This window comes from Panthera uncia, chromosome B1 (assembly GCF_023721935.1).
Source record: "Panthera uncia isolate 11264 chromosome B1, Puncia_PCG_1.0, whole genome shotgun sequence".
NCBI classification, from domain to species: domain Eukaryota; kingdom Metazoa; phylum Chordata; class Mammalia; order Carnivora; family Felidae; genus Panthera; species Panthera uncia.
In genome coordinates this window covers 152,135,140-152,161,768 of record NC_064811.1, presented here as the reverse complement: position 1 = coordinate 152,161,768, position 26,629 = coordinate 152,135,140, and the positions used below count along the sequence as shown (strand labels likewise).

The following is a 26,629-nucleotide window of genomic DNA, read 5'->3' as shown; positions in this document are numbered from 1 at the left end:
GTTTATGCAGCACTGTTTTTGTACATGCATGGGGGGAAGGGAGAGCACATAAGGACATATGTACGTGTGTGTGCGTGCATGCACTGTGGTTAAACCTGATCTCAACTGGGCTAAAACTATGAGTGTTCCAGAAGGAGGCGGGGAGATGAGTGATTGCTGACTCGGCATTTTACCCAGAGCCCAGTGGGAGGGAGGGAACCAGGAGCTGACTATGTCCTGGAGAACGAGCCACAGAGAACTAACAGTTCTCTCTAGCAGTTTTTAGAGTAGGCATGTAAGAGATCTGCTCATTAACTCAAACCACCAAGGACTGTTCGAATGACACTTGGGTTTACACTCACTTTAATGCACACATTTGGGGTCTTCCTTTTCTTCCTGACCTCCCACCAACTCAAAAAAATATGGAAGGACAATATAATCTCCATTTTACAGCTCAGAAAACTGAGGCTCCTCAAGGTCATTTATTTGCCCAAGCTAGCAAGTTGTGGTGTTTGCAGCTTTCTTGGATCCTCTCTGATCTAGTTCTGTCTTCTGTACAAGTGGAGACCCAGCAGCAGGACAGGGGCTCAGGTTGGAGGGCTCTGGAGTTCCCAGCCCTGATGCCTTCCCCATGGCCTTATCTGATCTTCACAGGACTATGAGAAAGAAAGTGTGAGTTTCACTGGGAAGAGGGATCTATCAGAAGAAGGGATCTAATAGAAGGGACCTATTACTTTTCATAGTAATGCAAAGCTCAAGCTGGCAACAAAAGAACCACCCCCAAAAATATAAAACATGGAGGTGAGGGGCACCTGGTTGGCTCAGTCGATTAAGCATCTGACTTTGGCTCAGGTCATGACCTCACAGCTGGTGAGTTCAAGCACCACATCGGGTTCTGTGCTGACAGCTCAGAGCCTGGAGCCTGCTTCAGATTCCGGGTCTCCCTCTCTCTCTGTCCCTCCCCCACTCATGCACTGTCTCTCTCTCCCTCTCTCTCTCTCTCTCAAATACAAAGAAACATTAAAAAGAATTTAGAAAAAAAGAATAAAACATGGAGGTGAGAATTTAAAAAGCCTACCAATCCAGAGCCCATTAGCATAAGGCCCTGAGTAGTGCACATGCCAAAAGGGAAGCCTGTGCAGTAATGACGCTCAAGGTGCCAATCCTGAGACAAAAAAAAAAAAAAAGGCAGAGAAATTCATTCTCTATTTTTTTTTTTCCATGTAAGTGGTTAAAGTAGAAAAAACTATTTTGTATTCAACAGTCATTTGAATGAATCATCACATTCCCTAAAGACAACCTACAGAATGGGGGAAAAAATACTTGCAAACCATATATCTGATAAGGGATTAATATCCAAAACATATAAAGAACTCATCCAACTCAACAGCAAGAAACAAACAACAACAAAACCTACAAATAACCCAATTAAAAGTGAGCAAAAGACCTGAACAGACATTTCTCCAAAGAAGATATATAGAAGGCCAATGGGTGCGTGAAAGGATGCTCAACATCACTCATCATCAGGGAAATGCAAAGTAAAACCACAATGAGATAACACCTCACACCTGTCAGAACAGCCATCATCAAAAAGACAAAAGACAACAAGTGCTGGTGAGGATGTGGAGAAAAGGGAGCGCTCTGCATTGTCGGAGGGAATGCAAACTGGTGCAGCTGCTGTGGAAAACAGTGTGGAGGGTTCTCAAAAATTAAAACCAGCACTACCATACTAGTAATTCCACTTCTAGGAATTTACCCAAAGGTACAGAAAACCTTAAGTCAGATATCTCTGCACCCCTTCATTCACAGCAGCATTATTTACAATAGCTAAGAAATGGAAACAACCTAAGTGTCCATCAATGGATGAATAGAGAATATGTATACATACACTATGGAATGTTACTCAGCCATGAAAAACGAGTAAATCCTACCATTTACAACAACATCGCAAACAAGCAAACAGAAACTCATAGAAAAAGAAATCAGACTTGTAGTTACCAAAGGCAGGCAGATGGCGAAGGGGGGAATCAGAGGAAGGTGGCCAGAAGACACCAACTTCCAGTGATAAGTAAGTGATGTCCCAACATGATGACTAGAGCCAACACTGCTGTGTGATCTATAGACAAGATGTTAAGACAGTAAATCCTGAGGAACACTTTCCTCCCTTTCTTCTTTCCTTTTTATTGTATCTATATGAGATGACAGGTATTAGTTGAATCTGTTGCGATCATCATTTCACAAAATATGTAAATCAAACCATCATGCTGTATGCTTTCAACTCCTGCAGTGATACAGGTCAATTATTTCTCAATAAAACTGGAGAAAATAATAATCGCATTTGTCCACAATGCTAAGTAAACAGATAGTGGGGCTTGTAAGGAGGGTGTGAGCCACCCGCTGCCTTGCCTGGCTGGAATCAACAGGTAATAAAAAGGTAGCAGCCCTGTCCTGTGGCAAATGATCAGAGCACAAAGGGGCTTCGGGTGCCCAAGAAAGGTGCCACCTTGTCTGGGGGCGGGCCAGCAGAGTGAGCCCCAAAATTAAACATAAGAAACCATGCACATGCAGACAAGACAGGTCAACTCAGAGACACCTAACCAGGAAAGATAAACAGGTAAAGGGATCAAGGTGCCCCCAATATCTCTCAGGAATCCAAGATTCATCTGGGAGGCACCGGTCTAAAAGGCAAGCTAATGGGAAGCTATAATCTCGGAAACTATAAATCACAAGAAACGTGATGTTGGCCTGGCAGAATATTCTAGTGGGTGAAAGCATTTAAATCCTGAAATAGGAGCTGGACACCAGAATTTGTTCTAAGACCAAAATGGCTGACTAGCCAATGGCTACAGACCTGTCTGGCGAGAAGGGAGGTGGCAAGCTACTACAAATCAACTTTTAATCTAACTTTTCCCTTTATTCCCACTCCCCAATTAACTATGTGTGTTTTCTGTTTCCAGATGGGGGGCAGCTCCTCACCCTATCACTCTATCACCTTCCCCTGGGAGACTCTGCTATGCTCTGAGAGGGAAGCATTCCTCCAATACCAACGGGAATGCTTCCAATCCCCCAGGAATGCCATGGCTCAGAGAGGAAAAAAGGCTAGACACTGCTGAGGGGCTGAACCTGGCTCATCAAAATGAACACCCAGCCTGTGCAGGAGAAGCTGAGCCAAGGCACACTCCCTGCAGGGGGCACTTCTCTAGGGAAAGAACAGCTGGTAGATAGGGATGCGAACAGGTCTACCTCCACCTGTGTGACTTGTGACACTCAGTCACCATCTTGGAACCTCAATTTCCGGCCTCACCTGTGAAAACTGAGAAAAGTTCCCAGCACCAGGAAGGAACTCGACAGACGTGTTTCCTTCCCCGTCCCCTTACTCCAGACCAGTGCTAGATAGCTACGTACCACAACGGGCCACTCTGAATGCTCAGCAGCCACTGTCAAGCTGGCATCTGGGAACTGTGATTAGCAAAGGATATTCAACCAGAACCAGTAATACAACGACTGGCTCTAAGGGAAACCAAGAAGTAGACTACAGGTAAGCCACTGATTAACTGAAATCACAACAAAACTGATTTTGGCAAGATAGGGGAGTCCAGCATATTCCATTTGGAGGCCTGCTGGCCACAATGAATCAACCCCAGGGATCAGGGCTTAGAGTTCAACACCAAGCCAGACAGCTTTGCCCCTGCAGTTGAAAGCCAGAGCCCCAGGCCACTGCCCATCTCCCACATGACCTGGCCCCTACTCACTTCACTCTCTGCACACAGGTCCCAATCCTGCTCTCCTCCCCCAAGCCAAAATCTCACTCTTGGTGCCCTGCCCAGGGTGGTTCAAGGCCTGCTGCCAAAGCTCCCTGAGGCGTAACTTGACCGGCCTCTCTGAACAACCTCCAGGGCCTGCCTCCTGCAGACACTTCAGTCTGAGATTCCAGCTGTCCCAGATCCGGATCAGGCCCACACCGGTGCAGACCCATATGGGAAACAATTCAGCACCAACTCACCAGAAACCCAGGGAAAGAAGCACCCCAGAACAGCGTTTTTAAAAACCTGCTGATATTCAACACATGTGCCAGGCTCTTACCAATGAACTGAACAGAATAATTAAGAAGCCTAAGCTTCAGACCCTGCCTTTAAAGAACTATGAGCTCCCACCTGGATCACACATCCAGCACTTGTTTATAAAAGCACTTAATATGCTCCGGAGCTACATTCATATATTTGCGCTGTATAATTAGATGAATGAATCAGAATGGGCTTCTTTCAGGAAAAGGCAAAGAACACCCAGCACTCTGACACTGAAACCTGAGAAAAAGATGGTTCTTAGCATTAAGCTCCTAAACTTAGATGAATGTGCATGTTAAAATTTTAAGTGTTTGACATAAGTTAATTAAACCGAAATAAAGTATGTTATAAATCTATTAAAAAAAAAATCTGCTGGGTGCTTGGAGAGTGAGGGAGACAGACACGTTTCCCCAGAAAATAGAAAGTCGGCCTAAGTGAAAAGACTACAGACATCATAAAGGAAGACTGTTTAAATACACAGTGAAAAATGAACACAGTGGACAAGGTGCTTACCCAAAGCATGACCACTAAGGAAGTACCTTTCTCTGAAGAAGGCTGTTTAAGGCGTCTTCATGCCCCCATAACTGTGGGGCTGACGATGAGTTCAAATACAAAACAGAGATGGAGACACTGGATGAATGAGTGGTCAGTCACCCCCGTCTTGGCTCAGGATATCAGGGTGTCCACTCTTGAATGTTTCTCCTAAAATGGATAGGCTAATGGCATTGGTCAGAGAGCGCTCACTGGAGAGGATGTTCTAAGCCAAAATGCCAAAACAAATGTGGATCAATCACAGAGACCAGATGGCTCACGCTCCTGAGTTTTGAGACAAGTGAAGGATGAAATCAGTGCTCAGTAGGCCAAGATACACAGGCCATGGTTACGCGGCACTGGTGAGCTCCTGCCTGCCCCAAGGACAGTCAAGGAGGCCACCGCCACATGGAATCTCAGCCCTGTATCAGGCTAGCAGGTAGACTATACTTAGTTCAGAGGACTAGGACCTTTTGAGGGAAAAGGCACTGCCATGTGTGCGCGCGCGCGCACACACACACACACACACACACACACACACAAAATCACATCTAACCACTTTGCTAGAACTGTTAGAGAATAAACTGGCAAAAGAAAAATAGGGATCTTCTATGGAATAAACAGCCTTTCAAAGACTGATGTTCTTTCAGGAATGTTCCAATAGCTATTATCTGCCAAAGACTTATATGCCAGTCACTTGCTGAGCATTTCATATACGGTATCACATTTCATCCCTCACGATAATCTCATGAGACAAGTACCATCATCTTTTCCTTTTTACAGATGAGATGCTGAAACTCAGAGAGGTTAAGTAATATGCCCAAAGCCACACAGCTAGACAGTGACAGAACAGACATGTGATCAGATCAGATATGTCTGACTCCAAAAGCTATGCTCTACTATCTTATGCAAGAAAACTATGCATCAGGAAGAGTAAGAGGCTAGACTAAATAGCCTCTTAAAGGCTCCTTGTTAGTAAAAACTTTGAGTCACTGAGAGGTTAATGTGGTATTGGTGGTTTGGGCCTGGAAGAGGAAATGAAATGGGCATTATGATAGCCAAGTATCAAGTGTGGGGCTTACCCAGGATTAGGACTACAATTATTCTTATTTAACACTTTTATAAATACCCCAGAGAGAATGCACAGTGAGACTGGGTTGCAAATGAACTCTAACTTCCCAGTTATGTGACCTCAGGCAGATTACCTCACCTCTCTGCCTCAGTTTCCTCACCTGTAAAATGAGGAAAACATTGGCTCCTACTCAAAGGATAATTTGGAGCTTTGAGGAAGCAATGCAGCTTTTTTCCAAAGTGTCTTGGTTTTTAAGAGTCTCATGGGGCGCCTGGGTGGCGCAGTCGGTTAAGCGTCCGACTTCAGCCAGGTCACGATCTTGCGGTCCGTGAGTTCGAGCCCCGCGTCAGGCTCTGGGCTGATGGCTCGGAGCCTGGAGCCTGTTTCCGATTCTGTGTTTCCCTCTCTCTCTGCCCCTCCCCCATTCATGCTCTGTCTCTCTCTGTCCCAAAAATAAATTAAAAATGTTGAAAAAAAAAAAATTTTAAAGAGTCTCCACACTCCTCTTCCTAGAGATTCTGATTCCCTCAGTCTGACAGAGAAGCCTAGGAAAAAAAAATGAAAAAATGCACTTCAAGTACTAAACGTTGTCCCTTCCTTGCAGATAAGTGATAGCCAAAATAAATGAATAAATAATAATAATAATAATAATAATAGAAATAAGGCACCAAACTCCGGGTAGTGATGAGCCAAACTTATGGGAAGATCACAGGGGAAATTTTGAACAAATAGGGCGGAAAGCAGCCAGTAAATTTTAACAATGATAAAGGCAATGTAGTACATTTAAGGAAAAAACAGTATAACCATGTAAAGCTCTGGGGCAACGGTCAGAACGCCATAAAAAGACCTGTATGTCACTACAGATCAGACTGTCATACTACTGTGATCACAAAAGTCAAAAGACGAACAAACCAACTGTTTGTCCAGCACCAGCACCACTACAAGAGTACTAAAAACAAAAAGAAACACACCGCCCACCTACCCCCCACGCCATAAATTTAGAGATTCATCCACACTGGGGACACTGGTTGCTGCCCAACAAGAAAGAGATACTGTAAAACATAGGCTGTGTGGTGTGATGGGGAGGGCATGCTAAGAAAGCCAGAAAGATCAAGGCCAGGAGGGCCTCGAGAGAATCTATCAAACGGGAGAGATAAGGTGGATGCCAACTTTGTCCCCAAATCCTAAATGACCGAGGAGGGAATGCCTGTTAACACTCCAGGGAGACGGGAGAAGGAGATGCCTCAATACCCCCCCAAAAGAAGGCAATATAAATGCAATATAAATGCATTACTGGGTTTGGACAATAGTTTTAATGCAACAGTGGGGTTCCCCTGGGGTCAGAACCAGGACTGTTTTCATTAGTATCTGCACAAGGGATCTGAAGGCAAATACATGTGAAATAATTCTGCAAAAGGGTTCCACCTCTCACCAGCAAATAGGTGACCAGCAGCACCAGCATGTGCCTTCAAGAGGGACACAGCCAAGTCCTCCTTTGCCACACTGGCTCCTAAAGGCAAAGACTTGGCTTGACATGATGAATTTTCATCATTTCTAGAGTTCTCAGAAATCCAGAGACGATGGCAAGAAGTGTGAATACAGAGAGACACACATCATCCTTCTCCAAATAAAATGAAACTGTTAATAAAAGTAACATGACAGTGTTCTAGATTTTTTTTTAAGAACACTAAAATGCTTCCAAATGTGCCTCGCCCTTGGCTTGAGCATTTAAGCTACACTTTGTATTCTAAAGATGTCATGGAAAAGAATTACAGATGCATTGAAGGTCTCCCGTTAGGAAATTAACTGGATTTAAAATTTATCATCCAGAATCCTCAGTGTGCTGCTTATCCATACTGTGATTCTTCTCCACATAACCACAACCAACATGCAGACCAAAGTCCTTGGGGAGACCAAACAGAACGAACCATGAGGCTCAAAGGGGTTCTTGCAACACCAACCCTTCTAGCCAAGCAGCCCTGACTCATGGGGGCATACATCTAGCACAACCTAAATCCTGCCCTAGTCTTAGAAAACAATTGCCAGAGCAATCAGACATGAGAGGGGGAAAAAAGGCATCCAAATTGGTAAAGAAGAAGTTAAAAGGTCACTATCTGCAGATGATATAATACTATACATAGAAAACAGTTAAAGCCCCACCAAAAAACTATTAGAAGTTATAAATAAATTCAATATAGTTGCAGGACACAAAATTAATACGTACAAATCAGTTGTATTTCTACACACTAATAATGAAATAGCAGAGAGAAAAATTAGGGAAACAATTCCATTTACAACCACACCAAAAAGAATAAAATATCTATGTATACCACTGAAAACTATAAAACATCAATGAAAGAAATTGAAGATGACACATGCTCATGGATTGGAAGAATTAATATTATTAAAATGCCCATACTACCCAAAGCAATCTACAGATTTTATGCAAACCAAAAATATCAACAGAAATTTTCACAGAACTAAAACAAGTAATACTTAAATTTGTAAGGAACCACAAAAGACCCTGAATAGCCAAACCAACCTTGAGAAAGAAGAACAAAGTTGGACGTATCATAATGCCAGACTTCAAAATATACTACAAAGCTGTAGTAAACAAAAAAGTATGGTACTGGCCCAAAAACAGACACATGGATCAAAAGAACAGAATAGATCCAGAAATAAACCCATGCTTATATGGTCAACTAACCTATGACAAGGGAGGCAAGAATATACAATGGAGAAAAGACAGTGTCTTCAATAAATGGTGCTGGGAAAATGGAACAGCTACATGCAAAAGAATGACCACTTGTTTACACGATACCCAAAAAGAAACCGAAAATGGATCAAAGAGCTAAATGTGAGACCTGAAACCATGAAAATCCTACAAGAGAACATAGGCAGTAATTTCTTTGACATTGGAAACCTTAGCAACATTTTTCAAGGCTTGCCTCCCGAGGCAAGAGAAACAAAACAAAAATAAACTATTGAGGCTACATAAAAATAAATTTTTGCACAATAAAGGAAACCAGCAACAAAATAAAAGGGCAACTCTAGTGAATGGGAGAAGATATCTGCAAATAGTATATCCAATAAGGGGTTAGCATCCAAAATATAGGAAGAAACTATACAACTCAACACCAAAAAAAAAAAAAATCCAATTAAAAATGGGCAGAGAAACTGAATAGACACTTTTCTAAGAAGACATACAGATGGCCAAGAGACACATGAAAAGATGCTGAACATCACTAATTATCAGGGAGATGCAAATCAAAAGCACAGTGCGATATCACCTTACACCTGTCAGAATGCCTAAAATCAAAAAGAAATTTTAAGAATTTTAATATTAAAAAAAAGAAATCACAAGTATTGGTGAGGATGTAATGAAAAAGGAACTCTCATATACTGCTGGTGGGAATGCAAATTGGTGCAGCCAGTGTGAAAACAGCATGGAGTTTCCCCAAAAAATTAAAAATAGAAATACCATATGATTCCACTACTGGGTATTTACCCAAAGAAAATAAAAATACTAATTTTGAAAAGATATATGCACCCTTATGTTTACTGAAGGATTATTTACAATAGCCAAGATATGGAAGCAACCCAGTGTCCATGGATGGATAAATAAGATGCAGGGTATATACACAATGGAATATTACTCAGCCATAAAAACAAGAAGTCTTGACATTTGCAACAACATGGATGGACCTAGAGGGTATTATGCTATGTGAAATAAGTCAGAGAAAGACAAATGGCCATATGATTTCACTCATGTGAAATCTAAAAAACAAAGCAAATAAAAAAGCAGAATCAGGCTCATAAGTACAGAGAACTGATGGCTGCCAGAGGGGACAGGGGTGGGAGGACAGCCAAAATGGGTGAAGGGGAGTGAGAGGTACAGGCTTCCAGTCATGGAATGAGTTAAGTCATGGGGATGAAAGGCACAGCATAGGGAATACAGTCAGTGGTATCGTAATAGAGTTGCATGGTGACAGATGGTAGCTACACGTGTGGTATAGAATTGTTGAATCACTGTGTTGAATACCTGAAACTAATATAACATTGTGTGTCAACAAGAAAGAGAGGGAGGGAGGGGAGGGAGGGGAGGGAGGGGAAGGGGGGAAGGAAGGAAGGAAGGAAGGAAGGAAGGAAGGAAGGAAGGAAGGGGGGAGGGAAGGAAGGAAGGAAGGAAGGAAGGAAGGAAGGGAGGAAGGAAGGAAGGGAGGGAGGGAGGGAGGGGGAAGGAAGGAAGGAAGCAAGCGGGGAGGGAAGGAAGGAAGGAAGGAAGGAAGGAAAGAAGGAAGGAAAGGGAGGGAGGGAGGGAGGGAGGGAGGGAGGGAAGACTTTACTTTGTATGTGAGCATGCTTCAAGTATGCCCAGGCCTACATTAAGTCTAAGCTAAGAACTAGCTTTATAATGTATCTTCCTTAAGATTTCAAATTGGAGTGCCCCATTACTCAGCAATTGCTCTTTCCCTACCCCAGAGAAATACTCACCTGTGTTGCAAAGAGGCATGTGCAGCTGAGTTTATTGTAACAGGTTTTGTAACAGTAGATTTAGAAATAATTTAAATGTCCATTGCTTAGGAAGGTTCTTAGGAAGGCCATGCAGGAGTTGGACAAAATCAAGAAGTCCTAGATATACATACGGACAGGAAGCAATCACCAAGATGTTCTGTTGTGGAAGACAGGGAGCACAGCACAGTGCTCCTAGTGCCAGTTAAATACACTTAACTTGTTTTAAGTTCTATAGGTATAAACCCAAGTATGTAAAGCATCTGGACACCAACGAACTCCTAACAGTGGTTAACCTCTGGAGAAGGACTGGGATTAGGAGTGGCTGTCAAGGAAGATTTTGTTTCCTGTGGAAGGTTTGCATTGTTTTTTTTCCTACAGAGAATGTATTCATGTACTACTTTTGTAATGAAAGTTTCATTTAGCCATTTAAGTTTTTTAAAAAGAAAGAAACTGACCCGGTTCAATACATTTCATAATGTGTTGGGGGCAATTTCTATCTGAATCTGACACATGCTTTCCAGGAGGCTGAGCACTCAGCAGTGCAGAGAGTGGGTTTTGTAACACCAATCTTGTTACAATATTACAAGCCCAACGCTCTAACTCTGTGAATTCTTAAATTTATATGCTAGCTCAAGGAAGAGGCAAAAGATAGAAAGTATGTCAGGGGGCTTTCTGGGTAATCCAAGGGGATGTCCTAGGAGCAATTCCAGTTCTTCTGGCTGAGCGTTCTAGCTCTCCCAAACACAACCAACTAAACACCCTTGCCCAACCACACATATCCCACACTGGGCTGGCTGTGCCTCAGACTCTTCTACCTGGGAATCAGAATTTCTGACATTAATCTGGATGCCGTGGACTAATGAGAAAGAATCTGAATGCCCCAGCACACAAGTGCCAAAAATTATTTACTTACCAGGGCCACCTAGCCATATAGAATACTCCTCCACCTCTTCAAAGCACTACTAGAAACACATTTTAAAATTAAGAACCTACTAAGGCAAAACTAACCCAGGGTGACAGAAATCAGAGCTGAAATACTTCTGGTTACAGGGGAGGATAATCTGGTAATGGTCATAAGGAACATGTCTGAGGTGATGGAAATGTCTTATCTCAAAATGCATTTGTCAAAACTGATTGAACAGCACACTTAAGATCTAAGCATTCCACTGTATGCAAATTATACCTCAATTAAAAAAAAAAAAAGCTACTCAAACACTGTTTCTCTGCTAGCTGCAGCAGAACTTTGAGCTGTCCTATCAGACATCTGAAATCTCTGTTGTGCTATGTAAAGAGCTCGAGTACCATGGCGACAGTCACCATAAAAATAGATAACAAGATTAAAATGGATAGAGGACACATGAATTTAAGAACGGCACACCAAGAGCAATTCATTTGCAGCAGAAGAAAAATAGAAAGAGGAGAGGGAGTTTTTCATTCCACCAGCACTTTGGGAAAAGAAAAAAAAAAAAAAAAAACAGCCACTGAATGTGGTTGTTTTTACTAAAAGAGTTTTATGGCTTCCCAATACTCAGAGGACAAAAAAGGCTGTGAGCGGTTATCTCTTATCATACTTTGCTTTAAAAAAAAAAAAAAAAGCATATGATACTCTGAGTGGTTTCCATGCCTCCTGTATGTGGCCCAAGGAACCAGTTCACAGCAATTCAACAAGCACAGCTGATGTGCCGCACACTGTGAGCCCCAAATGATACTGAGATAGAGGACACCCGAGCACTTTAAGTACACAAGCATTTCCCAACCACAGTTCTAAATGGCCAAGTTCTGCCTATGTTTCTTACACGCAGCTAAAGTTGTCGTTCCCTATTTTGTGTACCCCCAAATTCTTTTACTCTGTGCAAAAAGAGCACCTTCTTGCCAAATACTGATTTTTCAAGTGCCAAAATGTGAAGATGGACAATGGAGACAGAAACCATCTCATGATATTCTCCAAAGATGAGATAAACCTACATTCTCTCTGCAGAGCCAAGAAACTTCTGCTATGGGATTTAGCCCTAACAGTGCCCCCAACAACAACAAAAAAGTAATCCAAAAGTAGCAGGAAGAAAATCTAAAAACTTTAAATAATCAGAGTGGATTCTAAACAAACCATATATTTAAGTAAAATTTAGACAAAATTAAATCAAATTTTCTACGTGTAAGCTATAAATAAAAATGAAAAAGTAAACATTTTTAACTCAAACCACAAACTTATTGTCTGATATAAACTAATTATGTACATTCCTGGAAAATCCCACTCCAAAGTTTCTTTAAATTTATCCATCCCTCATTCTCTTTGTCCCTAAACCTACAAAGCCATCACGAGGCTCAGTGTTATCCCTGATGTCAGGATGGTGTTTAACGTGCGATACCTGGTGATATGTGTGCAATGTGGGAAATGAACTAGGAAGGAGATGGTCAACGGCACTCCCTGGTCCTTCCAAAGCCAAGCAGAGAACCCAGTGTTCAATTAAGGGACCCCATCTTGATTCATTCATTATTACTGAATAAAACTGGCCAATAAACACATTGGTCTTCTACATGTTAATCTCTTTTATTAGTACTTGCCACTTCCACCCCACCACCACCTTCTTGCTTTTCGTAAAGACCAAATTCAATTTTCAGTAGCCCTGGGGCCACAACCCTAACCAACCTGGAAACGGGTCTCCTCAACCTTTCTAAAATGACCCCAAAGGTGTCTCTCAAGTGTGGGGACCCACTTAAAAACATTTTTTTTAAGAAACATTTTTACAAGAGCTTACATGATGATGTTGACTCAAATACTACGCAACTAAAGGTATATCCCCTCCTCCACATTATCTTTCAGCTTTGACAAGTCACTTAATAACCTGACCCTAACAGCTAGAAAGGACTTTGGAGGTCAGCCTAATTCCTGTCCTTCTCTTCTACGGCATTTCTTATCAACAGCATTCAGCCCGAATTGAATACCTCTGACAACGGGAAACTTACTATTCCATGGGCAGACATTTCCATTGTTGGACAGTTCTGCCAGCTAAAAAGCCCTTTTTCGTATTGAACTGACGTCTGTTCTCCCAGTATTTAGGGTTAAAAGGAAACTGAGAGCTCATCAACCTGGTGTAATCATTCTACAGATAAGGAATCCTATAATGTATAATCATTCTACAGATAAGAAATCTGAAGCTAGAAAGGATAAACCAACTGTACTATCCACTGGTCATATTCCAACACCAAAAGCAACAATGAGTAAATCTACTCTTTCCTATACCCGCTAATACATGAAAATACTCAAAAGCACTATTGTGTACCCACCCCACGAGCGTCCTCACTCCCATCATTCCTGATCCTGCATCATCCTAGTGTCCTTCCTGGGGATAAAGTCATTCTTGTTCATGTTTCCTTAAATCATGCCTCCCAAACCCCCTCATGGCCCAAATGTCAAATGACCGGTAGAGGTCGCTAAAACTAGATCCTTTGCTTGGAACAATGAATTTCTGATCCAGTTATGAACTAACTAGATTCAATTTTTTAAAAGCCTCATCCCACTCAGGGCTCACATTAAACCATGAACAACAGAGCAATCTCAAAACTTTTTTCCCCACATGATTTGCCCTCTTCAGTGTGCCTACGGTACCACCCAGGCTACAGTGTGCTTGTCTATTCACAGGACGATCTCCCCCTTGCAATCAGATCATCAACGTCAGGTCAGGGACTGAGTCTTATTTTGTGACTCCAGTGCCTAATCCACTGTTTGACACATAGCAGGTAGGTACTCAAGATCAGTCACTGAATAAACCATCTACCCTTACCCTATCCTGTCCTTGAACAATAAAATGTTTTGTGTTTTTAAACATCAGTGTTCAAGGGAATGAAAAGACAAACCATAGACTGGGAAAACATATTTGCAAAAGACACATCTGATAAAGGACAATTATCCATAATATACAAAGAGCTCTTTAAACTCAACAGTAAGAAAACAACAACTCGATTTTAAAAAGGGGGCCAAAGGTCTTAACAGACACCTCACCCAAGGAGATACAGAGATGGCAAAAATCACATGAAGAGATGTCGTCTGCATGTCACTAGGAAAATGCAAATTAGAACAAGACACCACTACACACCTACCAGAATGGCCAAAATCCAGAGCAATGACCACACCGAATGCCGGTGAGGATGTGGAGTAGCAGGAACTCTCATTCACTGCTGGGGGGGGGGGGGGGGGACGTAAAATGGTACAGCCACTTTGGAAAACAGTTTGGCAGTCCCTTACAAAATTAAGCATACTCTTATCATACGATCTAGCAATCACACCTCTTGGCATTTGTCCACAGGAGTTGAAAACTATGTCCACACAAAAACCTACACAGCTGCAGATGTTTACAGCAGCTTTATTCCTAAAAAGTGTTAAAACTTGGAAGCAACCAAGATGCCCTTCAGTAGAGGAATGGATAAACAAACGGTGGTACATCCAGACAATGGAATACTCTTCAGTGCTAAAAAGGAATGAGCTATCAAACTATCAAAAGATAGAGAGAAAGTTTAATTGCATATTACTGAGCCAAATAAGCCAATCTGAAAAGACTACATGCTGTATGATTCCAACTATACAGCATTCTGGAAAAAGCTAAACTGCCCACAGGAAAAAGTAAAAGTGGTTGCCAAGGGTTGGGGGGAGGGACGGGTAAATAGGCAAAGCACAGAGGATTTTAGGGCAGTAAAAGTACTCTCTCTGTATGATACTGTAATAATGGTGGATACATGGCATTATACATTTGTCCAAACTCCTAGATGTACAAGAGTAAACCCTAATGTAAACTATGGTCTTTGGGTGATTAGATGGGTCAATGTAGGTTCATCAATTGCAACAGTTGTACAACTCTGGTGGGAAACTGATAGTGGGGGAGGCTATGCATGCGTCCCAGGCAAATGGGAAATCTCTGTACCTTCTCAGTTTTGCTGTAAGCCCAAAACTACTCTAGAAAATACATTTAAAAATATATAGCAGTGTTTTCTCCCCACTATGTTATAAATACATGTTATAGAGTATATAAATAATAAATGTAAAATGTAAAAATAAGTCCGTTAACTCCATCCATCTATCCAGTGTTAGTATTTTGGTATCAGAATTACTAATATATTTACTTCCAGCCATTTTCTTTTTTTTTTTTTATGTTTATTTATTTTTGAGAGACAGAGAGAGAGTGAGGGAGGGAGGGGCAGCGAGAGAGGGAGACACGGAATCTGAAGCAGGAGCCAGGCTCCGAGCTGTCAGCACACAGCCTAACACGGGGCTCGAACTCACAAACCATGACATCATGACCTGAGCCAAAGTCAGACACTTAATGGACTGAGCCACCCAGGTGCCCCATTTCCAGCCATTTTCTATACACTTTGTTTCTTTAAGATTTGAAATCATATTATAGATGCACCTTAGCTTTTAGCAGAAACATTTGTGCATGTTATTTTACAGCTATTCCTAAACCTTATTTTTAATGGCTTCATAATATTCCATTATAAAGACATATCCATCAGAATCACTTATAGATGACTTCCAGCCCACTCATACCACTGAATATTTAGGCTGTTTCTAATTTTTCACTCCAGTTTAAAAAAAAAAAACCTCTGAATAATCTCTGTGCATAAAACATCATCTACATTTTGGATATGGTCTTAGCTGTACCTCTAGAAGTAGAACTAACTTACCAGGACGTATGAACATCTCGATAAATTACAATTCAAATTTTAAAAACGACATCAGACTTTACATTTACCCCTTACTGCATTTCTTTTTTAATTTGGGCCTTCATTCTGAATGATAGTGAACCTTGATTCATCTACTAAATAAGCAATCTGTCCCACCTCTGCGCCATCAACAAAGTTGACAAACGCACCTTCTTGTATTGCCATCTGCAACACTGGAAAAAATGTTAACAGCTCAAGGCCAAGAATAGAACCCTGTGACACTCATTTTCAGACCCCCTTCCAGGCTGACTCAGTGCCACTAATTAACAGATTTTGCATACAACTGTCAAATTAATAACACCAACCAGCACATTCTACGACTTATTTAATACAGACCATCATATCTCAAGAAACTGTTAAATACCTTACCAAAGTCACAGTGCACCACAGCTACTGCCTCATTCCTCTGTTCTAGTAACCAAACCACCACGTAAGACAGGAAATGGGTTCAGTTTGATACCATTAGGCTGACTTCTGGTTATCCTCATGTCCTAAAGCCATGTCCTTAATACACATTTTTCAGCAAAGAGCACTTCAGTTTTGACTTCTGTTAATGTTACAACAGCAAAATTTTAAGTCATCAGATTGTGCAACCTGTATAAAGCAGGGTGACTACTGTTTGGTCCCTCTCACCTGTAGCTTACCTGGGGAAATGTTCTGAATCACTGGTGGCTATGGACTTCCAGGGTATACCAAACTGTCTCTAGACCACAGAGACCTGAATTTACTCACTTCAGCTCGTCCCAAAATAAGCCTAGTTTTCAGGAGTCGTTTTGCACAAACACCTGAGTTTGAGCCAATAATTCTGTGGTCATTTTGAATACTGGCTTATGAATCTCTGGATCCTAGAGGCCTACCCCCTGGGGCAATCCTAGGAGTAAGGAAATAAGAAGTGAAACAGCCCCTCTCTTTGCTGTTCCTTTATTACTGAATCACATGACCAAAGATCTAATCTAATGTCGTATGGCATTTGACAATCATGACTCACATCACACCAAATTATTACCCCAACAGCATTCTCAGAACATACATACCAGGAGCCACCATCTAATCATGCCAGCCAGAAGCAGACAATGGGAGTGTCTGAGAGATCTTGGGGTCACTAGAAACTGGCCTCACAATAAGAGAATACAGCCCAAAGCCTTCCCTAATTAGCACCATTCCAATCATCAGAAAAAGATTCCAAAGTCTTAGCCAGCAGCAACTCAGAAAGTACTGTTGACTTGCCTAAAACAAATCACTTGCACACAAATCTCTCAGATTCCATCATGTCAGACTCCCACCCAAATCCACCAGTGGCCACCCGGAGCCTGCACAGCCATCCCAAATTCCCCCAGGTTGGCATTTAAGCCTCTTGAAAGATCAGGTCGCAAACCCAAAGTCCTGCAAGACTAAACAGGGAGTGTCAAGCGGCCACACGATGTGACAGGGAGTCTGGGGACAGTGACAACTGGGGACCACAGGGCCCATCTCCCGTGCACAGGAGGCAGCCACTGCTCACTGCCTGATCTGCTTCTTTATAGAGTCCCAAACCTGGAGGTTTTCTGGGTTGTTCCCAATTTTTTAAAACCTTTGTGTACTGAAAATTATAACACTTCTGTAGGCTGGCTTACAACCCCTAACTTTGATCGTAACCCACCTTTCTAGACTGGTTTCCCCCCACTCTCTAACAAGAACCCTTTGATTCACTCTTACATATACTGTGCACATCCTAACTCCAAGCCTCTGTCTGTGTTACACACCCTCCTACCTATGCGGCACCATAAGACACCCCAAAGAGTTCATCCCAGACTCCCTTCACTATTCCCAAAAGTTTTCCCAAGCCACTCCAGCACAAGATGCTCGCCCCCTCCTATGAACCCTACAGGTACTTACTTTTCACTCTGGCATTTAATCATCTTGCCTTGCTTCTTAATCACAGGTATATCTTATCTCTCCAACTAGCCTGTAAATGTTCAATCTCTTCCTCATGCTTGCTTCCACTTATGGCACCAGTAAGGGGAGCCCTGCACCTGAGCAGCTTAATAAATACTTACTAGATTGGAAAACTCTCTTTAACCGGTTTTCAAACCATGGGTTACATCCACTACAGAGCAGTTAAGTCACCTTAGTGGGAGACAAAAAGCATTTTTAAATGAAAAATAAAAGAATAAAAGTACCAAAGGAGATTGCACCACGCAAAAGAAGGTAGTGCTTTGTGAACTTAAATTAAGATTCTTACATACATGATTTAGTGTACCTAGGTCATGACGTAATTTTTATTTCTTAATGTAGGTCACAGTCAAAACACCCTATTCTTAAAGAGTAAATTAGCTCAACCACTGCTCTGTGAAATTTTTTTGACCTACACCTATATATTACCTATAAAGAAAAAATATCCAATGGACGCCTCTGCCCACCCAAGTCAGCTTCCCCTGCTAGTTCACTGATCTTGCATTTCAGAGAAATACAGAGGCTAAGGAACTGCTATTCTATTCTCCACTCCATTCTGCAACTTTTTGCAATCATCCTTCAAACTCGCCAGCCCTCAGATGTTGCAAGTTGAGGCTTGGGGAATTTGTTCAGCAAATCACCCTAAGTCATCCTTGCAACAAGAAAGCAGAATTCAGAGCTCAGGAAAAAACCGGCACCAGCTAGCTTCCCACTGCACGTTCCTCGGGAACTGGTAATGGCACAGGTTAGGACAGACCTGGCCCTGGGAAAGGCAGTATCCCTGGGCCCCAAATTTCCTCCTTGCTCCTTGTCACCTTGCTGCTCCCCCATCTTGTTGCTTCCCCCCCCCCCCCCCCCCCCCCCCCACACACACACACACCTATGAAGGGACACCAGGACTACTAGCCTAAGAGTCTCAGTGGAGAGCAAAATTTAACTTGTTTCAAAGCCCAGCAATTTATGTGTTTAGCAAATTCCATTCTTCGTCAAATCTCCAATCCCAACTTGCTTTGCCAACTTCAGGTTCAGTACCTGACAATGTCACAGGAATGGCAATACAGCTCAGTCTTCCAGTTCAGACTCTCAGTCCCACTCACTAGCATCCTCTAATGCTATGACCAAGCCGATGCCCCACTCTGAGGGTCTTCTTTCCCCCAGCTCGGGCAGCCTGGTTTCCCACCAGTCCCAGAGCTTCAGTGGCTTGCAGGACACCTATGTTTGGATGTCTTGGCAAATACAGGAAATCTCCGCAGCCTGAGTGTCAATTGCTTCTCTCCAAAATACACATTTCCGATTTCTCGAGTTACCAACTACAGCAGTTCCAAGGCCCTGGCGTGTAATCAATTTCCACAAAGAATTAATTTCCATTCATCTCCTTCCTTCACCCTGCCCCTGTCAACAGATTATTTCAACAGTAATGCTTCTAAAATCCACCCTCTTTTCCATTTTCAGTTATCCCAGTCCAAATTCTGAGCACTCCACAACTATAACAGTCTACTGATTTGTCTCCTAACATTACTTTTAAAAAACCTTTCCAAATACCTTCCTGTTACGTCACTCTCTGGCTCAAAATCCTTTAATGTCTCCCCAGCACACACAGGGTAAAGTGCAATTCCCCAGCCTGGCTTTCTAGGACTTTCACAATCCTAACCATTGTTCCTCTCCATCTTTATCTCCTGCTCAGGAAACGTTCCCTGGTCTGGCCAAGCCCACCTCCTGTCTCTCAGGAAAGCCATGTTCAATCACACCTCATGACCCATCTCAAGGGTCTCATCCTCCAGGAATAAAGTCCTGGCGATTCCTGCCCATAACACTCTTCTCTGAGCTCCAGCAGCACCTCTCCTATACCTTGCATTTCGACAGTTAATTGTGCCTTATCTTGAGGTCTTATTTCACGTGCTTAAGTGTTTCTGTCTCCTCCCTGAGACTAAGTCCTGGACGGAATCATCTCCTGTATCTTTTGTATCCTCCCTCACTGAGATAACTGTTCAGACCTATTCTCCTCTGGCAGTACCTCTGCTACCTCTGGCACCTGTAGTTTCTCCCTCTCTTGCCTTTGGGCCTTGGCCAGCGAGTTATTCTCCAAGTGCTGACTTACTTCATGACTTAGTACCATAAATCCATCCCCCAACTGTAACCTTTCCTTCCATATTCTTCCTCCCACCCCCAGCATTTACAGTGCCTCAGGCAGCCATAGCACATTAATTTGAACTGGAGCTCTCAAATCACTTCCACCAATGGGATTTCTGAGGCCTTAGATTTCTTGTGTGCCTCTTATCATCGTTCCCTGAGAGCCTGGCATAGTGCTGAGAACACAGCAGCCCCTCAAAAGTGCCTGTAGAGTTTAACTTAATTCCCATGTTCCCCTGTGTTTCAAGTTCCTTGAGACCTGGAACCTCTGTTTACACAACACCTTAGGAGGGCGTCACAAAAGCCTGCGATACCTGTTGATCACTCACTTTCAGGCAAACTGCACCAGAGACACTTTTCTAGAAAGAGGAGTGTAAAGAAGATAGTGGTGGCCTGTACCTAACCCTGCGCCTGGCGGCCTGACCATGAAAACGCCTGCCTGGTGGAAATGTTCCAAAGCTCCCGAAAACTGCCTAGGACTGCCTGATATCAAGGAGGCGGTGGCACCCCCACCGCCTGGCAGGTGGGCTTCTTTAGATTTGTGAGTCATTCCTAAAGTGAAGGCGCTGAGCCCTGAACTCCAAGACAGGGAAGAAAAATCTGCCTTTGAAATTGTTTGCACATGACAAACTCCCAGCCCAGGCCCCCACCCGAGCACCCCACTTGCCCACAGTGCCAGTTCCAAGGAGGGCCAGGAGACACCGGTGAGGAGAGGCAGGATTAAACCGCATGTAAGGAAGTGGGGGTGGACAAAAGGGGCCAGAAAGGGAAGGGGGCAACCCCCGAGGTGGAGGGTGTGTCGCGCCGCGCGTCCCGCAGCCCGGCACTCGCCCGCTCGCTCGCTCGCTCGGTGGAGTGGGCAGGAACGCGCGAGGCGCCGGGAGGGTTGGGCTGGCGGCCCAGCCGGAAAGGGTCAGGGAGGGGGCAGTTCAGTCTCCGTCGAAGAGGCGACTCCGGACAACCGCTCAAAGTTGGGGAGGGGGTTCCTCTGCGAGCGCCCGCGGCGGGCGAGATAAACAAGGCGGCGCACGGGAGAGCGGGCGGCCACCCCCCACCCGGCCAGCGCGGGCACTGGCACTGCCGCAGCGCCCCCGCGCCCCGACCGGCCGCTGCCCCGGCGGCGCCCGCCTCCCGGGCCCCCAGGCCGCCGGCCCGGCCCCCGCGGGCGCGCGGAGCGTGGGAAGTTCCCGGGCCGCCCCAGTCCCCGGGCTGCAGCGCCGCGAGGTCCCCGCGCAGCTCACCTCGCCCCGCCACGAGCAGCAGCGCGGGCCGGGCAGCTCCCGCTCGGACAGCTCGGCTTGGCTCGGGGCTGCAGCTGCCGCGGCCCCAGCCCGCCCACCCGGCGCGGCCCACCGCCCCGCTCCTCTCCGGCCGCCCGCCCGCCGAGGCTCCGTTCGCGCCCACCTGGCCGGCCTGCCCTCCCTCTCCGGGACACTGCGCTCACGTACGCGGCCGCGGCCACAACCCGGCCCGGATTCCCCGCCCGGGAAGGGAGCGGAGGAGCGCGCCAGCCAGCGAGCGAAAGAGCGAGCCTCGGGGACACACCCCCCCGCCCGCCCCCCTCCCCAGCCACAGGCGCCGCGCGCGCGCGCGCACGCGGCCCGCGCGCCCCCGCCGGCCACGCGCGCACGCGCCCTCCCCGCACACCCACCGCGCGCCGGGGATACACACCCCCGGCGGCTTGTAGACAGTGGGCGCTCAATAAGTGCCCGAGCGACTCCACGCGCACATGCGCACTTGAACCTGACCGAGTTGTGACACCTCCCCCCACCCCCACCCCAAAATCGGAACCGGCGGCTGCAGCCCCGAACCAAACTTGAGTGTTTGCCTTGTTTCACTGAACCGCAAACCGAGCCAAAGTTTCTTGCTGTTGTTTTTCCAGGCCTGGCTCCGGGACGGGCTTCTCCGCTAGAGGCCGAGCTCGCCCCAGGGCGGGAAAGGAAGCCAGAAAGCTCGAGGCGCCAAGGACGGGAGCTTGGCGGGGGCGATAGAGTCCGAGGCCGCGCAGCCGGCACCCGCCCGGAGCGCGAACGAAAGCGTGAGAGGGAGGGAGCGTCGGAGCCAACCTTTCCATTTTCCTTTTGGGTTAATGTTTTCTTCTCCATTTTATGACATTTTACTCGATTTTACCCGTTTGTAGTTGTAAAGTAAGGCGGTATTTACTCTTTCTGGAATTAAATGAGAGAAAGTTAACTATTAGCTCTCGAGCCCTTATGTAAACGACACCAGTTGCTTTTGGCACCGTTAGGCTCTGGCTTTTGTATAATTTGTAACAAGGAGAATTGAAGCTATTCCATTGTGTTGCTCTATGTTTTTCAGAGATAAGACCAGAGTTACAACGGTAGTGAGGGGCCCCTGTGTCGATAGGTATGGGCAATATACAGTTACATTCAAGTAAGTTTAAGGAATAGAAGCAATAATTTCCCTCCCCCAAAAAGTTTTAAATATTTTTGAACATACTTGTTGCACTTCTTCAACTTGAGGTATGCTGTTTTTCTTGCAGAGAGTCAGTGGGGTGTGTGCTGGAAAGGACTAAACTTTGCAGTCAGACAAGACTGGTTTGCAATCCTGACTTTCCTGCTTTATCTTTATGATCTTCAGCAGATTTTTATGTCTCTGAACCTCAGCTTCTCTACCTGTAAGATGAAATAGAAAACATAGGTATAGTGCCTAGCTCCTATCAAATAGGCAATAAATATCGTTTCCCATCCCCTTTCTCCCACCATTTGTTACATTAGAAAAATATCTAAATAGAACAAAATTCCTATAGGACATGTGTTCTCAACTGGGGGTGATTTTGCCCTCAGGAGATGGTAGCAATGTCTGCACACAACTGAGGTGGGGGTGGGGGGCAGTAGGAGGAGGGGAGTGCTACCAGCATCTAATTTGTATAGGCCAATGATGCTGCTAAACATCCTGCAACACACAGGACAGCCCCACACAACAAAGAATTACCTGGTGTCAAATGTCAATAGTGCCACTGTTGAGAAATCCTGCTTCGGATAATACTGCTATCCAATAGTTCACCAAAGACTGATTGTACCTTTCGACTCTCATCCTCAAGGAAACATTCTTGTTTTGCATTAAAAAGAACCAGAATGAAGCCACTGTGAGGATCATAGCAATTCTATTAATGCACAAAACCTTTCTTTAACAGGAAAACGCAGATTCGAATTTTACATTTTATTATTACAAGAATATTTTCGTTAATTACAATAATGTTATGTTCCCTTATTAAGGTATCGTATATGTTATGTAGTACTACGGTTTACAAATAGGTTCATGTTTTTTCCCTTTTTTCTCAAACAGCGGGTGTTTATTGACTGTATATTCACCTTTGCTAAGTTCCTCGCCTATTCCTGAAGTTTGCAATATAGTCCCTGCCCCCAAGGAACAGACAGCCTAGTTGAAGTGGATTCATGCACATGCAACAATTAAGGAACAATACAAGATAGCATATAATTAAGCTTTAATTGCAGCACCCAGACTAAGGTGGCTCAGAGGAGAGGGAAATGAGTTCCGGCAGCAACAGCCCGGTGCTGCCTACGTGGCTGAGGTGTTCAGTAAATGTTTGTCGAACAAAATGAAATAGTGAAAGCTTTTTACACAAGGTAGGACTCCAACTAGTATATAAACTCCATTACAGTACGTAAACTGCCAGATTTTGTAAATGGATGTTGGTGCTGGGCTGTCAGTTTATTTTTCTTAAAACATCTAGTTCCTGCTTGTAACCAAACCTATAAATCCTCCCCCCCAAGCAATTGAACTTTAATAAAACAGGAACAATCATTCATTTGACAAATAAGTGAGTTCCCGCTGGGTGCAAAGTGAACCAAAAGGGTCTCTAAGTTTGAACAGAACCCGTAGTTTATGCTGTTTGAGACTGTCTTGTGAACACAGGCCAGAAAAAGGCCTGTGCTCTCTCACAGCATGTACTGCACGCATACCCTTTTCCACTGCAGGTATGTACTTGTACAGTTTGCATTCCAGAGTTTTGCACATTAACAGAGACTCAGAGAGAACTTCCCATCACAAACATCCAGTACCAAACACACACCCAGCACTCAGCCTCTTCACACAGAATCCAGGCCCTGTCCTAAAGACGCACCGAATAGCACACACATTACACAAAGCAAACTGTAGAAAGACTTTAACTTGTTGCTTTGCGATCTTGGCTCCCCCCACCGCCAGCCAGGGACTAGAGCTTGCCCTTCCTGGAGGCTCTCCCTCCACCTTGCTTCCTCCCATACCCTAGCCCCCCATTACAATGCAAGCATCTTGTATCTCTTTTCCATCACAGTAATTATCTTCTTGGAAAGCATCTCCCATTAGCTAAGGTTAAGCAAAGCAGCCCAGGCTCTGCCTCATATCATATGGGTATATTTATAGGTGATTTTTAGGGCAATATGAGTCTGAGATTGCCACTATCCCCAAACCCCTGATGTAACTGCTTCCAGCCTTGCCTCCCTCCAATTCACTCTTTACTATGGCCTCTTCCCTCTGCCTTGCAACTCCTCAAAGGCTTTCTTCCCATAGCTTTATAATAAAGTCCTGGCAAAGCTCATTTAGATCCTTCGTGGTGTGACTCCTAATTAATTCTCCAGCTACTACCTGCCCTTCTGTTTCAACCCCCTTCACACTGCACTCCAGACATGCTAAACAGAATTTTTGTCCTTTGCCTGAACAGACTTTTTCTTTACTTGATACATGCTCTTTTCTCTGCCTAGAACACTCTCCAGCCCTCTCTCTCACCTCTTTACCTAACTATCCCTACTCATTCTTCAGAAGTCGGCTGTTTACCTAACTATCCCTACTCATTCTTCAGGAGTCGGATGGCTTCCATAGCACATTCTCTAGCCTCCAAGACTGGATTACGTGCCTCTCCCTTGTGTCCAATAGTACCCCATACTTACCCCACTGCACTGTCTTGAGAGCTTCTTTCTCTTGTCCTAATCCCCTATAAGACTAAACATTTTATGAGGACGAGGAACGTCTCTTATTCTCCACTGAATACCCAACATTTGGTACAGTGCCAGCAGGTACTAGGCACTTGATAAACATTGATTAACAATGAATTGCTAGTTGGACTGGGGGACTGATAGAGCTATTTCATCCATGATCTGGGCAATCCCTGGTTCAAAATATGTCTCAGATGCTCAGTTAGATTCCAGGGCTGGTGAAGACTTTCTAACCATTTATTTAGAACAGGATGAGGCCTATGGAATGAACTGAGTCCTCAGGTTCCACTTCCACCAGAGCCTGATTTTATACCTACCCTGGCCCCCTGAGCTCCAGATTCTTGTCACCAATCAACTCCCTATTTGACATCTCCACTTGGGTGTCCAATCACATCTCAAATGTACCATGTCCAAAACCAGACTTCTGATTTCCCTCCAGAATTCTGCTTCTCTGCCTCTCAGTAAATGCCAATTCCATTTTTGTAGTTGCTCAGGAAACAGACAAACAAAAACTTGGAGTCATCCTTAACTCCTTACTTTTTCTCATAATCCATGTCCAATCCACCAGAAAATCCTGTTGGTTCTATCTATGAAGTAGTGGGAAAGTAGTGGAAATGGGGGTGGGGGGGGGGTGATTTCCACTACTTTTCCATGACTTTCCTACCCAGACCACTGCCTCCCTGACCTGGACTTCCATAAGAGGTTCCTAACTGGTCTCCCTGCTTTTTCTGTTGCCTCCATATTCAACAACATGGCAGTCAGAATGATCCTTTTAAAACCTAAGTCAGTTCATATCACTATTCTGCTCAAAACCTTCAGTGGCTTCCCACCTCCCTCACCAGAAGGTCCTACCTAGTCTTGCCCCAGTCAACTCTCTGACTGCCCACCACACTTCCCTGGTTCACCCAGTGCCAGCCACTTTGGCTCCCTTGCTATTCTCAGACCCAGTTCCAAAGGCTGGGTTGGCCAACCCAACTCAGCCTTTCCAAGGCTGTTCCTTTAAGTTGGAATGCTCTTCCTCCAGATTCCCACATGACTTCTCCATCTCTTGATTCAGGTCTCTGCTCAAAGGCATCCTTTTGAGAAAGACATTCTCTTGCTAATCTATCTAAAATAGCACCACCTAACCATCCCTTGGCTCTGCTTTAGTTTTCTTCTTAGCACTTATCATCACCTGCCAGCCTGTCTCCATCCACTCAACTATAGGTTCAAGGATAACAGAAACTATTTTTTATTTCCTGCTGTATCCCCAGCTTCTAGAATAGTGTCCGGCATAGAATACGCATTCAAGAAATAATCACGAATCAAGGGTCTGGTTAGACCGCCAGAACATTACCCCTGTACTGGGTCCCTATCCACCGCTTTAGTCCCAAATAATCCCTCCAGAATTTAGCTCTCCTACACTAGGGCATCAAGGTCCCAGCTGCCTAATTGCTTGCCACCTGTCTCTCATCCACTTACACTCAGGACTTGTGTTATCAGAGATGCCACACAGTTCTAAACACAGCCTCAAACCAGGCTACGGTTTCAAGTGAAAAGGATAATACCACTAAGTCTGCATTTGCAACATACTTTTTGCTTTTTTTTTGGTTGAGAAAAAGCACAATATATCCTACTGGACAAAACAGGCCCAGCACTTATTTTAAGCTTTTGCATTCTAAAAGGCACAAGACTCCGAAACTCTCAAGAGAAAGGAGTATTCAAGTATGCCTGGGGCAAATGGTGTCTTCTCT

General features: G+C 44.4%; 1 protein-coding gene across 2 annotated transcripts in view; it reads right to left on the bottom strand.

Annotated features, from left to right (window-relative positions):
- Positions 1–21,422, bottom strand: part of ZNF395 (zinc finger protein 395) — a 44,196-nt gene extending 22,774 nt beyond the window's left edge. The window contains exon 1 of one of the 2 annotated variants that reach the window (XM_049632401.1): positions 21,343–21,422. The gene's annotated coding sequence lies outside the window, so the exon portion shown is untranslated. Of the gene's footprint in view, positions 1–21,179; positions 21,251–21,342 lie in introns of those variants that run through there. The other variant, XM_049632400.1, reaches the window with a different exon arrangement.
- Positions 21,423–26,629: the final 5,207 nt, after the last annotated feature.